The sequence below is a fragment of the Lepidothrix coronata genome, unplaced genomic scaffold (genome assembly GCF_001604755.1).
Source record: "Lepidothrix coronata isolate B3197 unplaced genomic scaffold, Lepidothrix_coronata-1.0 Scaffold40, whole genome shotgun sequence".
NCBI lineage: Eukaryota > Metazoa > Chordata > Aves > Passeriformes > Pipridae > Lepidothrix > Lepidothrix coronata.
This window is the reverse complement of record NW_016690220.1, coordinates 246213-261985: the sequence shown is the minus strand read 5'-3', so window position 1 is coordinate 261985 and position 15773 is coordinate 246213. Positions and strand designations below refer to the sequence as shown.

The 15773-nt window shown below is 42.4% G+C and overlaps 1 protein-coding gene across 1 annotated transcript in view; it reads left to right on the top strand.

Moving 5' to 3' along the window:
* Positions 1-935: 935 nt before the first annotated feature.
* Positions 936-15773, top strand: part of ZNF516 (zinc finger protein 516) — a 99304-nt gene continuing 84466 nt past the window's right edge. The window contains exon 1 of the mRNA XM_017813308.1: positions 936-1245. The gene's annotated coding sequence lies outside the window, so the exon portion shown is untranslated. The remainder of the gene's footprint in view (positions 1246-15773) is intronic.

Below are 15773 nucleotides of genomic sequence, written 5' to 3'. Positions count from 1 at the left end.
TTTTTAATGTCTGAAACGTGGGTATACGAAGTGCTTACAGGAAAAACAGATTACAAGATTAACATCTGTTAACATGATCGTTTATCTCCAGCCAAAAATAGGTCAGTCCTTTCTTAAGGAAACACGATTGCTGGGCGCATGATTAAATAATGAAATTAGGCTGATGAGTTCATAAATTAGACGCTGTGTCGACGTGCGTTAGGATCCGACCTGTGACAAAAAAATGTATTTCGAGGTCCGCCGGAGAGCGATGCGGGGTCAAAGTCTCTTTTTGGGGAGAGGCGCAACTCTCTCGCCGCCTCTTCCTCCTCCCCTCGCTCCCCATCTCCGGGCGCTCCCCGCCGCCCCCCCGCTCGCACCCAGCGTCTCCCCGGCTGCGGAGCCGAACTCTTTCCCTGCGAGCGGAGAAGTTTCCTCGGCGGGGAGGGACGCGGGGGGTGCTGCGGTAGGAAAGCGGCGGGAGGGGGCGGTGGAGGAGGTTGGGGAATGGGGCCGGACGGACGCCGAGCCCCCGCCCGCCGGCGTTCCCGCCCCGCCGGGGCGGCCCCAGCCCGCGGGCCCGCCCCCCGCCACCGCCCGGCCCGGCCCGGCCCCGCTCGGCCCCGGGGTGTTGGGGCGCGGCGAGGTGGGTCGGGGAGCCGCCGTGCCCCTGCCTTACCCCCTGCCCGGCGCTGCGCGCACCCCCCGCCCAGCCTCGGTGTTGATGTCCTCTCGCCGATCCCCCCTCAGCGGAGTGGTCGGGCTTATTTTGGAAGTGGGTGCAAAACTGCCTTGATGAAAAATCTCCTCGGGCCTGGCGGAGCCGTCGATATTTTGATTTTTGTGTGTAATTTTTTTTTTTTTTAATTTTGGTTTTTTTGAGGAGGTTTCACAGATTTCTAGAGATTTTCTCCTCAAAACCGTGGGCTGGCCGCTGTGCTCGGGGCTGGCTCCTCGGCGGCCGGGGAGAGGTCCCAGAAGCCCGCCCGGCAAAGGGCCACTGCGCTTTGGCCCCGTGCCACGGACTTTATTTCATGCTTGCTGCACTAAATGAGTTAACAGCCAAAGGGTTTTTCATTAACTCGACTTGGCAACCGTGTATTTCGTTGCCTTCTCCCCCTAACCCAAAAAAAAAAAAAAGAAAAGAGAAACGTGTAATTTTAAGCAAAAGCTGAATGGCATAACATGGGTTGATTTGAGAGGAGGAGTTTTTCTCAAGATGTGTCAGATTTCCCTTGTGTCCTCATCCCTGCGCGTGACGAGTGGGTAGGTTGATAGCCGAGAGTTTTATTTTGGAGGATGTGCGTGTCTTGATTTTTGACCATTGCTTTCCTGCGGGTGTGTTAAGGCCCTGTGTGTCCTGGACCAAGCAGGAGGATGCTGACCCTGAGGGAGGGCAGTGACAGCTGCCCCCCGTCGGCCTCGAAAGTAGATGGGACAGGGGGAACTATGTATGTACACATTGGGGAGCACGCTGTTGCATGCGGGGCAGGTGGATGCAGGGCAGGGAAGGGTGTTGTGGCAAGCAGGGTGTGTGCACACGTGCAGGGCAGGGATGGGGTATATTGCATTGCTGCACGTGAGCCAGACGTGTGTGCCTGTAGGTCCTGCTGGGTATGTGTGTGCACAGCAGAACGGGAGTCCCATGGGTGCCGCAGTGTGAGATTGCTTCACTGAGGCAGGTGCACGTGTGTGTGGCGTGGGGTCTGTGTCCCACAGGCAGGTGCGGGTGGTAATGTGCCTTGGGTGCTGGGACAACCCCCCTGTGCTTGCTCGCCAGGCTGGCTGCTGCTAGTGGGCCAAAAATAACTGTATTGTAAGAGGTGTTTGGTATTTTGGGGGAAGCAGTGCCAGGGAGGGTAGTGGTGATGGGAGCAGAAGTTTCATCAAGATAGGGAGTATTTTGGTAATTTTGCTCAGGTAGTTTTGTCTGCGGCAGCCGGCCAGGATGTGTTGTCTTTCAGTGGATGCTGCTGCTTTGTTTCCCACCAGCGTGTCCTTTGCTTCAGTCACGCGAACCCACAGTCGGTCTGGTCATGTGCTGCTCTGTGTACCCCATTGTGTCCCACCTAGGTGGGCTGCAGTGGTTTTTGGAGCTGGTGAAACTGCAAGCTGGTTGCATAGGAGCACCAGTGGTGTAATTAGTATCATGGTGTGGTTATTGCAGGAGACATCTTTAGTTTTACAAGAGTAGCTGCCATAGCTATCTTGAATGCGGTCTGTACAATTAGGTAATTTGTGTGAGGCTCTGTGTTACTGGTGTGTGCACACCTTTTCTACCTCCTGGTGTAAACTGGTTTTTAGATATCTCTAAAAATTCTTGCCTGGGGTTTGCTTTCAAGCCTTTAGTTCATATAAAACTGAGTGGTGTTGAAGTGACATCTAGTTAGTGATAAGTGCTATGTGGTCTGTGTGAAAAACAGGGCATTATAACCCTCCTCTAAATTGTTCAGTTTTATATGCAAAGGTAATGCCTACAGGGGGAAAAAAAGAAAAAAATAAAACATCAGTGAGAATAAGAATTGTACTAAAGAATGGTCTTAAACATGTTTAAAGAGAGGAGTGGTCTTTGTTAGCACAGCCCCTGTCTAACTGTGTCTGCCTGGAATGGAGCAACAGGAGTGACATTCAACTTTTGTAGATTAAAGTTTCCCTGTGACAATGACTAATGTCTTTGCTTTAAAAATTAGGTTAATGATATGATTTTATAGTTGGTCATAGTATTGTGCTGTCACCAAGATTTAACAATAGCAATTATCAGTACAGAACTATTCACTGAAGGGATTGAAAATGATTGTGTCACCATTCCGAATCTGTGCCTATTGAATTGATCCCTCATTTTAGCAAAGGAGGGTTTTTATGTCTTAACACTTTACAGATCACCTTAAGAAGCTGTGTCCTTGGCTTCAGTTGACTGAAAAATGAGTTATCTTTAAAATGCACCCTGCTGTGGGTGTTTGCACAAGAAGAGTATCTTGGAAGAGTATTGTCATAGAAATTATGTAGTCACCAACTCTTGCAAACTTTGGGCAATCTGTTTATTTGGATTTCTTTGTTAAGGCCTTTGTGTGCAGGTGACTTCAACAGTTATCTGTAGTTACCTGTGATCCTCACTGGTGAGTTTTATGCTGAGGTCCCATCTAATGAAGGGCATCTATATTTAGTGTGATCCAAAACCTGTCAGCTTTGAAGGCCTCACTTCTGTGAAGACTTAAATTTGTTCCAAGAAGTTATAGGATTTCTCTGGGATTACATACAGTATGCAAAATGATCCAATGGCTAAGATTTTGTGAGACTAGTGATGAAGTCTGTATATGTGTACTTAAATTGGAAATCTGGATTTGACTATACTGTTTCTCAAAATAGAAAGCTGAAATGCAGAGTGCTTGCGTTTTGCAGGAAGCAACTTGTCCAAGCTTGCAAATTTTACAAGAAAATGTGCCTGTTTAAGTTTTTGAGACACAAGTATGAATTTGTAGATGCATACCTTTTAAGCCTGAATAGGCATTCGATTTCTGCAGTGAAGAGGGAAATGGACTTAGTGCTGTTTTTCACATAAGTATGATGTTCCTCAATTGGGTAAAAGTGTCTACAACTACCCTGCAAATTGACTTGTTGCTTGTGAACCCAGTGCTGCCCCCTAATAAGCACACTTGCCACTCCCATTGCATACTGGGAGTTGTGTGAAGGTGATGCTGTGTGGAATTACAGTTTCTGTATGCAAATCTGAAATCCTATAGTTCTATCAGCAGTTAATCAGCTAAAACTTACTATAGTAATTTGTTTTTTTTCTGTAGCCATAAACTTAATTCAGATACCTCATCACAGTGTGGCAAAAAAAAAAAAAAAGGAAAAAAAAGAGTCTCATTTATTTGATTAGTTATTTGCAATACAGATATTTGAAACTTGGAGCAACATTGTTTTTTCAAAGCAGACATCTTACATGCTGCAAATATTTATACACCAGTGCTAGGATAAAGCTGTTCTGATTCAGACACTGAAGGCAAAATTCTGTTGTTCAATTACTCACTATAACTGCACAGAAACTCTCTGGGTGTCCCCAGTACAGTACTTGGGAGTTAGAACAGCTTAACAGATAGCAGTATTTCTTGACTGTCACTTCTACGTTAGAAGTAAATGAAACTTCCTTTCCTTTTCCAGCTGGAGTGATTCTAGTAAATATTATGTTAGTGAGCCTGCATTAAAACCTGCTAGTGGATTATGGTCTAGGTAGTTAACACTGCCATGGCTTTCATTAGGATGATGACTTCATTGCAAATGTTTACTTTCATTACCTAACTGTTAGTCAGCAAATGTTCGTTCTCTTGATCTGCTGAACCTGCTTAGCCATTTGAGCTAGTGAGATCTGTTTGGTTTTTTTTTTTTTTTAATGTGATGATTACTCAATGCTGGTTGTTCATTTTTTGATGTTGTTTACATCTTGGTTATCTATAGAGGCCCATCAGCGTTGTTACACACTTCGTGTTAGCAGTTTCTCCTTGTGTTCCTGAAACTGTATTACAGCAACAGCGCTTATGCAAACGGACTCAGGGCATTAAGCGTGTGTTCTGAGATTAAATTAGTGTGTGGATGGACAGTACTTGCATCTCTTAAGTTGCTACCGAACTATTTATTGCCCAATAAATTCTAGCAGGTATAACAGGAGTAGCACACAGCTGCTCTAAAATAAGTTGTTTGATTACCGCTCCCGAGTTGTGAGCTAACATTGCACATAGTGCCCGTTGCAGGGACACTGGAACAGGGGCTGCTGAAGACTCTGGTCTAAACTGTTTTGAGTCATGGAGGAACAGAGGCTCTTTGCTCTTGAAGATTCAAGACTGCTTACCTTCTGATGACTACTTAAAATTAATTTTTGCTAACCTTTCATTTAAGTCATTGCTTATGGGAAAGAACTTAATTTGTATCAGCAGGATATTGCGTAGCTTAACGCTTGTTCAACAAAATCCACGTTTCATTAAGGGCTGTTGCAGAAGCTGTAGACCATGCATTGCTGTTGTACACTTGTCCTAAACCCAAGGTAACTTAGTAGGGTGACTTTGAATTTACAGTGGTGTGTGTGGGGATGAATTTAGCACACAGCACTTAGCTCCTAATTAAAGCTTATAGTATTACATCCTAATCAGGGCACTCTTAGAATCTCTAAGAAATTACTTTTTTCTTTGTCTGCTCTTCTCCCTTTTCTTTCTTGCCATCTCACTGTATGGTGTTGGGAGCTGGCTACTCCATGTTGGGGCTGTCATATTTATGTCCCAAAGGAGATGTTTTCCAGCAGCGTGCTCCAAATTGCAAAGTAGAAGAATTTTGTGGCTCTCCAAATCTTTAAGGCCAGTTTCTAAAATGATCTAGCTTTTAATCTTCTTTTCGAAGTATAACAGAAACTACAAAGCATATGTAATTACAATTTGTAGCTATTTTTAGACTCCTGACATGTTTCATTTGTATTATAATGATAAAAACAAATACTCAGCACAGAGGCTAGATAGACAATTTTCAAACCAACAGCATCCGCTCCAGCTACACTGTGTGTATTTCGTACGTGTTTCCTTTGGTCCTTTTTTTGTTTTTCTCTTTTGGCTGGGAGTATACCGAAACCCCAGTATGTCTCAGTACATGCTGGGGGGTGCAGAGAAAACGAGAGCTCTCTCTATCGGGCAGGTCCTGTTGGGAGTGTGTGCTGAAAACCGGATCGTATGTCAGTGAGTTTTAGCGTATTGCACAGACACACACAGACACACACACACACACACACACACGCACGCATGCTTTGCTTTTCTGGCAGGTATAATAAAGGAAGAACGGTGAGTTGGCTTGTCACTATTTTTACACTGCATAGAAATGCCTGTGTTATTACGGGGATGAAGCTGACTGAATAGTAATTTTTCCTTGTCTTTTAAAAAAAAGATGGTGAGCAATGAAGTGGTGTTAGTTTTCAGTAAAGAAAGAGGGAGAGGGGATGGTGAAAACTGAGGTGTTTTAATCACAATTGTAGCCTAATTTTAAAATAATCGTGTTTATTTATTTAAAAATAGATTTGGGAATGAGATTAGCCATGTTCTTTGTTTTTAAAAGGGTAACGTGTGTGCACTCACCATATGGTAGCATTTAACCCATATTGTATGAGCTGACAACAAGTCACATTTATACTCTGATTTATTTCAGTGTTTCAGAATGTTCTTTTTCTGAAATCTAGTACAATAAATGATGCATTTAGGATTGTGCAATGTAATTGTCTTTAGCTGTTTTGCCTCATTGTTACAATGATACCAGGTTCATGAGTAAGCAATATTTTTCCCTTCTGAAATAATTTCCTTAAGACATAGTTGGTCTCTGAATGTTGAAATGATTTGCGGGAAGAGTTATGAACAATAGCCGGTGACACAGTGTGTTGTAAAGGGTTGCGGGGCGAGGTGTTACAGTCTCTGCTGGCTGAAACTAGAGCTGCTCCTTTGATGGTTGAGTATGTGCTTGCAAAGACTTTCTCTCCTCCCCCCCCTCCCCCCCACTCCCTTCACACAGAGGTTGCTTAGTTGTTTATTTTAATGGATGCTTTCTGGCTCCCTTCGTGGTAGACTGGGAGGCACCTGTATTGGTGAGCTGGTGCCATTATTGGCAGCCACAAGTATGATAAAACCATGAATCAAGTGGCTTAAGGATTGACTTAAACTATGCAATTAGGGAAATAAGATATCTTATTTTCCCTTTGGATTTGGAGCCCCTGGGAGTTTTATTTTTAGGCTCTTTTTCCCCTGTGCCATTCTAGCTATGCATGTCTTCAGCATTTTAGGAGGTAAGGCTCTACTCTGAGGTCCTGAGGTGCACAGTAAATAGGAGTTAGCCCCATACGGTTCTCGCGTGAGAACTTTCAAAAGTCAGCGGCGCTCCTCAGTGAGGTACCAGTTGCTCACCATCTGTCTCTTAAAGTTGTTTCTTTTAACCTTGAAATTCTAAAATATTTCAACAAGGTTATTCATGTGTTTGTGTGAAGTGTCTATAAGTGTACTGAAAAACTGCTAAGCTTCTAATTTCAACGTAGTGTTTGAATGCTAATGTATACCAATTAGGAATGGCTGACGTTGTAATTTATAGAAGTTGAAAGGAGCATTAAACACCACCCTTCCGACACTAAATACAGCCTTTCCTCCTGTGTGTAACAGTGTACGTGAATCCAAGGGTCTGTCTTCCAGATTGTTGTGCTAGCACAATGATACTTCCTTGGATAAACTACTGGTCTTATGTATTATCACATCAGTCCCTTTGCAACATTCTGTGTGTAACTGTACCTTTGGCTGATTAACACAGTGTTTTCTTAGTACTGTTTTTGGTGGCTCTGTGAATGCTTATTTTAAGACCGCTTTTAGAGAAGTGTTTTCATAACTATAGAAAAAAGCTGTACAAAATGTATAAATACTTACTTTAATTAGATTTACTCTGCTTGTCTCTTTTTTTCTTTCCCTCCAGGTAAATTTTACCTCTGTAATGAATGCTGTTATCTTCAATGCATAATTTATATTGACATTAATAATGATAGTTGGAGAATGTTTTAATGCCAGTTTGAGAAAACAAGACAATTTATGTTGATAACCTCGGTCCCATTGAATTGGAACAGATTTTAGTAGAGAGCTGTGACTATTGGTGGTATGGTGAAATAACCCACTTCTTCTTCTTATGGCAAGCATATTGGAGAGTTCATCTTATCATGAGTGGTACATACCAGGTGTCAAGTGACATGCCAGACACACAGCTTTGCTTCTGAATGACTCCTTCCAATTAGAAAGTAATGGCTTTAACGGGATCAGCCGAGTAATCGGAGTCTCTCAGTTCTCCAGTGCCAGGAGGTGTATATTTGCAAATGTTATTTATTTATCTGCTTTATAATGAGTTGCAAAATTGTTGGTAAATTTGAGGGGTGGTGGAAATACTATGTGGAAATTGTGGGATTAATGGTTTAGCAGTTGGGATTAAAAATAGTCTCAGCAAATTACCCTGTTGATACTGAAGCCAGAATCTGTTAATGGGGTTACAAGCAGATTGGTTTATCGGTCATTTATTTTCTAGGTTGATTAGGGATTATAGGTTGCCATCACAAAAGTAAGCAGTGAAAAAGGCGAGAATTGCTAATATTTCACTTCGAAGTTTCATGCACTTAAAAGGAGCATGTCTAGAGCTGAGAAGTTGTTTCTAGACTGTGGGCAGCCTTTCCCCCCCCCACATTTTTATACTCTGGAATAGACGTCTAAGGAGACTGAGTATTGTAAAAGGGTGGGTTGGCTTGTTAAAAGTCTGAAAAATGGAGCAAAAGCAGTAAAATTATCTGTGAAATTTGTGCAGGCCACTAAACACAAAATTTTAAAAGCCTGTTGCTGAGTTGCCTGTTGTTGTGTCTTCTGTTCCAGTGCAGAACCTAGGGCATTTTTTAGTCATGACAATGTATATGATGTGCAGTCTATACAGTAGACTGGTGGCTTCTGTGTGTCCTGTTCTAACTTGCAAACAAACTGTGTGTACCTCTGCATAACAAAATCTTTTTAACTGCCACCTGTATATTGCAGGTCATGTGTTCGTCTCCGAATTAGGGATAGACTTGCAAATTGGGGCATCCCCTCTGAGTTCTCATAAAAAGATGAGAGCCATGATGGAGCCCTTTTGATATTACTCTTATTTTCTGCTGTCTAGCTCAGGAGATGCTGTGACTTTCACACTCTTTGCTACCTTGTACAGCTTGAGATAACCTAGTGACATTTATTTGGCTTTTCAACACTTGCCAAGTGAAATGCAATGAAATGGCAGGTGAAGACTTCTGCAACTTTTTAGCTAGATTTGGAGCACTGCACAAATTGGTGGAAAGACTCATAACTGGTTTTGTGTCCTTGGCTCTGACAGAAAATAAGGGGGAGAACAAGAAGTTTAAGAAGAGAAATGCTGACTTGGTTTGATAGAGGAGTGGAAGATACTAGCTGAAGAGGAATCCAATGGAGACTGACCAGTTTGGCAGGCTGGTGAAAGGGAAGAAAATGGGTTCTTAAGATAGAAGAGATCAGGCCAGTTCCATACCCTTCTAAAGACTAAGTCCTCTTCTGCCCTTACAGAAAGCTTGTCCAAGCCTCCTGCAGGCTCTGGAACTGGTATCCAAGGATCAAGACTTGTGTTACTGGACTGGAGAGTAAGACACATGTTTACCTGCTTACCGTGGCTCTTCTGTGAGTTTTGTGCTTCTGGAGGATGAGAGAGAGAGCGTAATGGACTTGGTGAAGGATGGGCAGCCCAGGACAGTGGCAGGGTCAGGAAGTTTGTGTGAAGTTTGTTTCGAGTCTCTTGGAGTTCATTGTGCAGACCCTGTGCAGGTTGCTCTGCAGTGTGTTGGGAGCCTTCAGCAGTCCTGCTGGCTCAGTAGGGTTGGGAACACTGCTCTGAGTTGGTACTTCCTCTGTGCAGGAAAAAAAACCCCATTGCTCAGGAGAAAGAAAAATAATTTTGTGGAGAAGTAATAAAGATGCTCTTCACACATCATCTTCCCTACTTTCCTTCCATGCTGTTAGGGTCTAATGGATTTTGACTAGGATGACTCAAGTTTTCTTGTGGAGTCTTACAGCAGCTCTGTGAAGTTTATTGAAGACCAGATAACCAGAATTACTCCTTGTGTAATTCCACCCACGAGTAAGGTAATTACAGCTTGCGTTTGGGATAGCGGAGCTATGCCAGTAGGAGGTGGTTCACTTGTAAAGGTCTCTCAGCTGTTTCATGGCTGCCATCAGCATCGATCTCTTCACTTAGAGGCAGTGAAGAGCTGGTACAGGCAGAAGCTGTAGTAAAAGCTGGAGGAGAGGAAGACAGGGAGTGAGGAGCTGAACATAGCATTAAAGGAAAATAGAATAAGATCATGCAGAAATAAGGAGGAGAAAATGGGTATTTAGAGAAGCTATGGATGTCCAGGAAGACCGTTGAAGGCAGAGAACCAGTTTCCCCTATACCCAGAGACACTGAGTTTCTGTAGGTAGGTGTCTTTATACTTCGTTTCATCAGAAATTACCATGGCAGGAATCTGTAGTTATCTGTGTTAAGGTATTAAAAGAATAATTCGCTCTTGGTGATGGTCTCTGCCATCCCACAGCAGCATGAGAAATATTAGAGTGGTAGTGGGGTTTGTGGAGAGACGTTAAGCATAGAAGAGGAGGTTGGCTGAGCACGTGTTTGCATGTGCATGAGGCAAATGAATTTTTCTTCTGTGTAGTTACTTTGTAACAGAGTTAAGACTTGGTTTCTACTGTACAAATCATCATTCATTGAAGACCCTTTTCCTGTCTCCTGTCCCTCAGATGTGCTTGGCTCTGCAGTCCCCTTTTATCAACTGCTGCACACTTCTGAACTTGAGCTGGTGTCAACATTCAAAACCTGAAGATGGCAGGGACTTGGGATGAGTGGGTGGATATGGCACGCTGAGCATGAGAGTTTTTGGAGGAGGAATATGAAGTGGAGCAGGTTTGCGTTCAGGATGAAAATGGGAGCACTCTGAGTGTTGCAAGGGCCCTGTGAGAAGGACGAAGCTATGCTGAGAAACCAGGCTGTTGGCACAGAAGGGTTGGGAGGATATCAGGGGGGATGGTAGCAGCCACCTAAGGCTGATTAATTTTTAGCACTGGTAGCAAACTTCCTTAAAAAAGGAAACAAAGAAATTGCTGTGAATGAATGGGATTTGTTAGGACTAGCTAGGTTTGTGAAAGATGTGTGTCAGCAAAACCAACCATTAAAAAAAAAGCACTTGGGAAGTCTGTTATTCATCCTCCGTCTTTTCTGTGAATGCTGTGATGAATCTGTCCTGAAAGCACATTTTCTAGACGTGACTTTTACTGCTACAGCCTTAACTCTGATTAGTTTTACGAAGAATGTGCTGGGTATAACATTTCTGGTCTCTTAAAAAGAAGTAGTGACTTTATGTTTTTAGCGTTATAAAGGAGATAAAATGAGGACTTGCAGCACTTCCTTTTTCCAGGCTTCTTTGGTTTTGATAACTTCCTTTTGCTAACAGTCATCCTCTAAATCTAACCACATGATGGTCAGGTAAAGGCGTATGGGAACACAGCAGGCATCTGTTTTTATCTGACACAAAGTCAGTGGTTTAGGTTTACAGAAGATTACGATTTATCAAGAGAGTATAATTATAAACTGTTGTCATACGGTGGCACCCAGTAGCAATGATGATCTGTTGCTGCTGTTCTGGGATGTGTACAAACACATTGTAAGAATAAGTCCCAGGACTTGATTTTATCTTCTCTGTGTACATGTGGTTGTATGGATCCATTAATGGGGTCATTAAAGTTCTCCAAAGCATATCTGCTGTCAAATTAAATGCTAATAAATGTCTGTTAATTATCACAGCCCTCTTCACAATAATAAGCTATTAGAATTGAATTTACTGTGCCTTTTACTAGAGTGGGGGGAAGCCAACCTCAGCATTTGATCCTCATCTGGTGTTTTAACGGGTATACACAATACAAGGCAAAAAATTTGGCCACAGTCTTCCTGGTGCTGATGGCTACCTGTGTGGTGATGCCGTGGAAATGTTTTCTGCTCTCCTCCAAACTCAGCTGATTTCTGTGCAGGAATTAGTCCTGCCCCAGGGTTGCAGGAAAACAGCACCATGGGGCTCTGGGTCTGCATCACTTTGTGGGTGCCTAGAATGTGGGTGTCAATGCCAATGTCCTTGGGTCATCCCAGAAGTTAACCTGTCAGCTACCTAGAAAAAATGAGGGTAGTTCTTTAGCCCTCCCTCTTTGTGTCAGTTATAGAGAGGTAGTAGTGAAAAGATGACAGTGATAAGTCACACAGGAGATGAGAGTGACCAAGGAGGAAAACATTTGGCATGCCATGTAGTATGTGTATACCCATGCGAGTACAGCTCTGGCCCTTGGGGTAAAGTATTGTTTATGGAATTTACTTTCACTTCAAAGATATTGTGCTTTTGCAAACAGCAGCAGCAGCAACTTTTTGGTTTTGGTAATTCAGCCTATTAGTAAGAGCTACGTGGCGTATGCGCGGATACAAAGCTTAGTTTTATGTACTTTCTGACCAGTGCAGCTGGGAGTAAAGCGGTGCTACATCCCGTGGACATGTAAGTGGCATTGTAGTTTCTTCTAGGCAGTGGTCAGAAAATGATACAAATTCTACCACTTTAGGACGTTACATCAGTGTGACCCCAGAGACCAAGCCTTGCTCAGTTGCTCTGCATTTTGGTAGTGTTGCTCCAGTGACTTCAGTCACGTTAATTTAAATTTACATCAGCATATGTGAAACTAGAACGTGGCTTTAGGTGTGCTGAATATGCACTGTGGCATAGAAAGTGTAGCAGGATGGCAGGGAACTGGGCTAGCAGAAGGAGATACACTCATGGCATTTGTCTTGTGCCTCTCTGTACTTACTTCAGCCTTGTACTCCCTGAGTCATTTTAATCCTGGTATTGGTAGGTACAGCCTACACTGAGGTTATTCCTACCTTGAGGTCATGGCATAGGATCATGTATCTCACTTTCTGACAACTTTTTCAGTAACCCATACTGCCTTGTAGGTTGATGATGAATTCATGGCTTTTAGGGAGTCATGTCTGTTCCTGTGCATGTGCACACGCACACACCAGTACAAAATTACACCTTCAAAGCCCTCACTGGATAATCTTTACTGACATCAGTGAGCACTTCTTACTCATCTGAGGAATCTCGCTGACTTGAGAGGTACTTTCTTGAGAGTAGAAGTTTGCCAGTGTTAGCAATGGTTGCCCAGCCTGGCCAAAGAGGGTGGTATTATGACTTAGTCATCCTAAGCTTGGCATTGCCTGGGCACACACACATACAAAAATTAAAAAAAAGGTTGGTGTTATCAGGCCAGGACTTGAAAAATATGAAATTGTTGGTTCCATATCTGTTATTGATGCTGGCCACCTGTTTAAAGTCATGCAAACAGAATACCTGCAGCCTTGTAGGTACAAGTGCCCCTTTGGCCACACGTAATGATGTAGAACATTTTGTATTTATGACAGTGCACTTCTGTCCCCTTGCCTCCTTCATGACATTGTGGGCTTGAATTCTCCTCAACTCTCTGTCATCTCTACCCACTGACATGGAGAATTCAGGGGTGTAGTTCAGGCCAGTTTGGTCCTCTGTACATACAGGATATAGACCTGCACGCTTTGAATGTATTTGTTTAAACAAGAGGTCAGTTGTTAACAGAAAATGGTACATGACTTGTTGGGTAATGGGAAAACGAAGGCAATATTGTCATGACTGCTTTAGAAACGGATTGTTTCCTGTAGTTCCTCAAATACAACAGAAGACACCCAGCTAAGCACTATTAAAAAAAAGTTCTTGCTAGCTGGAATAGCAGTAAGTGTAGATGAACTTAATGCCAAACATAAGAATGTAATTTAATGGAGTGACTTCAGAATCCTGTAGTTGTTCAGTATTTCTGCTTCTTTTATCTTGGTAAAGAGCAGATTTCAGGGTTTTTTTTCTTTTTTTTTTCCTTCTCCTAGTTTTGCAGAAGTAGGTTATTTGTAGTCCTCTATAGTTTTGAGGTTATGCGTTAGCAAGCATCATATTATTAACCCTTGCAAGTAACTGTTGATATGTTTTTTTGCGTAGTATAAACATAGTATATGCCTATACATGTGAAAACAAAAGTCAGAGATTTATTTTGAAGCTACAAAGGTGGATATGTGGTGTTGGCAAGAACCAGAGTGTACCCTAAGGCATCCTTATGTTGCCAGTTGGGATTTAAGCTCTTATACTAGTAAATTTTATTGTCTAGGTTAAGAGCCAAATTCATTCAACCAAATTAATCTCTGGTTCTTTTCCAGTGTTGGCAGAGTTTAACCAGGGACAAATGTAGCTGTTTGGTTAAACATTAAAGGATGCTATTGATATTTTTAACTAATATTAGAGTGAGTTCAAAATGAAAATAGGTTTTGAAGTTTTTGCATGGGGTTGCCATGCTGCCAATAACAAAATTGATCTATATTTATTTATTTATTTATTTAATCAACATACTTGCCATGAGTACAAAGCTTGTAATTTAACACTCATCCTTGCTCTGGCAAGCTGATCCACGTAGGCAGATGCTAATGGCCCTTTGGAAGTCTATTGAACTGACTGCAAAGATTCGCTCATGTGGGTCAGCCTGTACAACTGGGGGTTTAGTTTCAGAGGCAATTAACGATTCACTATTGCCTAATTTTGGAGCTCAAATAATTGCTTTGCAATCAGTACTTCTGTTTGAAATGTTTCTAACTAGGATGTTAAAAGCAGGTAGTTTATAGTAAGTGGCAGGAAAAACTGCCACTTAAAACTGCTGTATTTATGTATTGGCATAATGTGTGTCATCCATCCATAAGTTTATGGATTTAAAGTCCTCCTGGAAGTGTCACAGATCTGCAGTGCCCCCAAGCACTAGATTTAGCACTTGATGCTCAGATGTAGTTTTCATATCTATAAAGTGTCAGTATCCTTACAGCTCCCCACTGGCTGTGTTTTTCAAGACCTTGAGGCACTTGGTACTCTTTCCAAGTCAGCTGTGATTTATTATGCTCAGTCAGAGAGGTCTGAGATAGCCCAAATGATAGCATTGAGGTTATCCTAAGGGAGGCTGTCACTATCAGGATGATTTAAAAGCCTCGTTGGGTATATAATGCAATACCAGTGTGCAGGATATCCCTGCTGCATGCTGCTGCAGTTCGGGGGCTCAGACCCCAGCTGATGCTTTCACCCAGGTACCTGAAGGACAGCAGAGCTGCAGGTGCAAAGTCAGGAACTGAAGGAGCAGGTGGGAACATTTGTTCCTGTGGATTTTTCTCAAAGCAGTGAAGAGAACATGAAACAAGGTTTACGAAAGCTAAAATACTGACTTGCATAAATGAAAAACAACCTAATAAATGCAGTGCTGACATAGCATAGGTGAGATACTCTTGCCTGGTTGCTCCACATGCCCCGTTGTGACAACTGGAGCAGTTGAGCAGGGTAGCATGTTGCCACTCCCCTCCCCAAGTTTTCATGTTGCACCTCTTATACGGACGTCTTCTGGCCAAAAACTTATCTCAGGCATCACTTCAGGAAGCATGTTTTGACACTGCCTGCTTGCATATATGCTTAGAGGGAGTCACTGCAGGTGTCACTGCAAAGATGACTCTTCTCTGGTGTGTGGCTGTAAGGTTCCAAGGCAAAGAAATCAGTGAGAATTACTTACTCTTCTTGATAAAAAAAAAAAAAACCCAAACTAACTCTTCCTCATTAAAATGGCATAAATTTTACAAAATGTGTATCAACATTGTGTTTATCTGGGGGAAGGTGATTAAGTTTAGTATGAAACATTGGGTTTAGAATGTTCCTGGTCAAGGACATCATATTGTGTGTTTAAAATGTTTAGGGTAAACCAAAATGGTATTTTAACATTTTCAAGGAAGTGCTCACTGCAATGTTGGGTATACCCATTTTATCTGAAACTTTCTACTTTGAGCAGTTTTACTTAGTTGTGTGGTCTCATTAGGAACGTGCAAATATTAAGCTTGTAAGCAAGACTGATGTATTCAGTTGATCCTGTTATCAGTATCTGGAGACACAAATGGACATGGAATCTTCCCCACTGTGTAAAAGGAGAATAACTTTGAGAGGCTTCGAAAGCAAAGTTCAAAATCCAAGGTCATTTTCAGAGAGCAAAAAATATACCTTCTTGCCCAGACAAAAGTAGAGGTGGAGGGGTTTTCCTCTTTTTTTTTTTTTTTTTTTTTTTAAACAA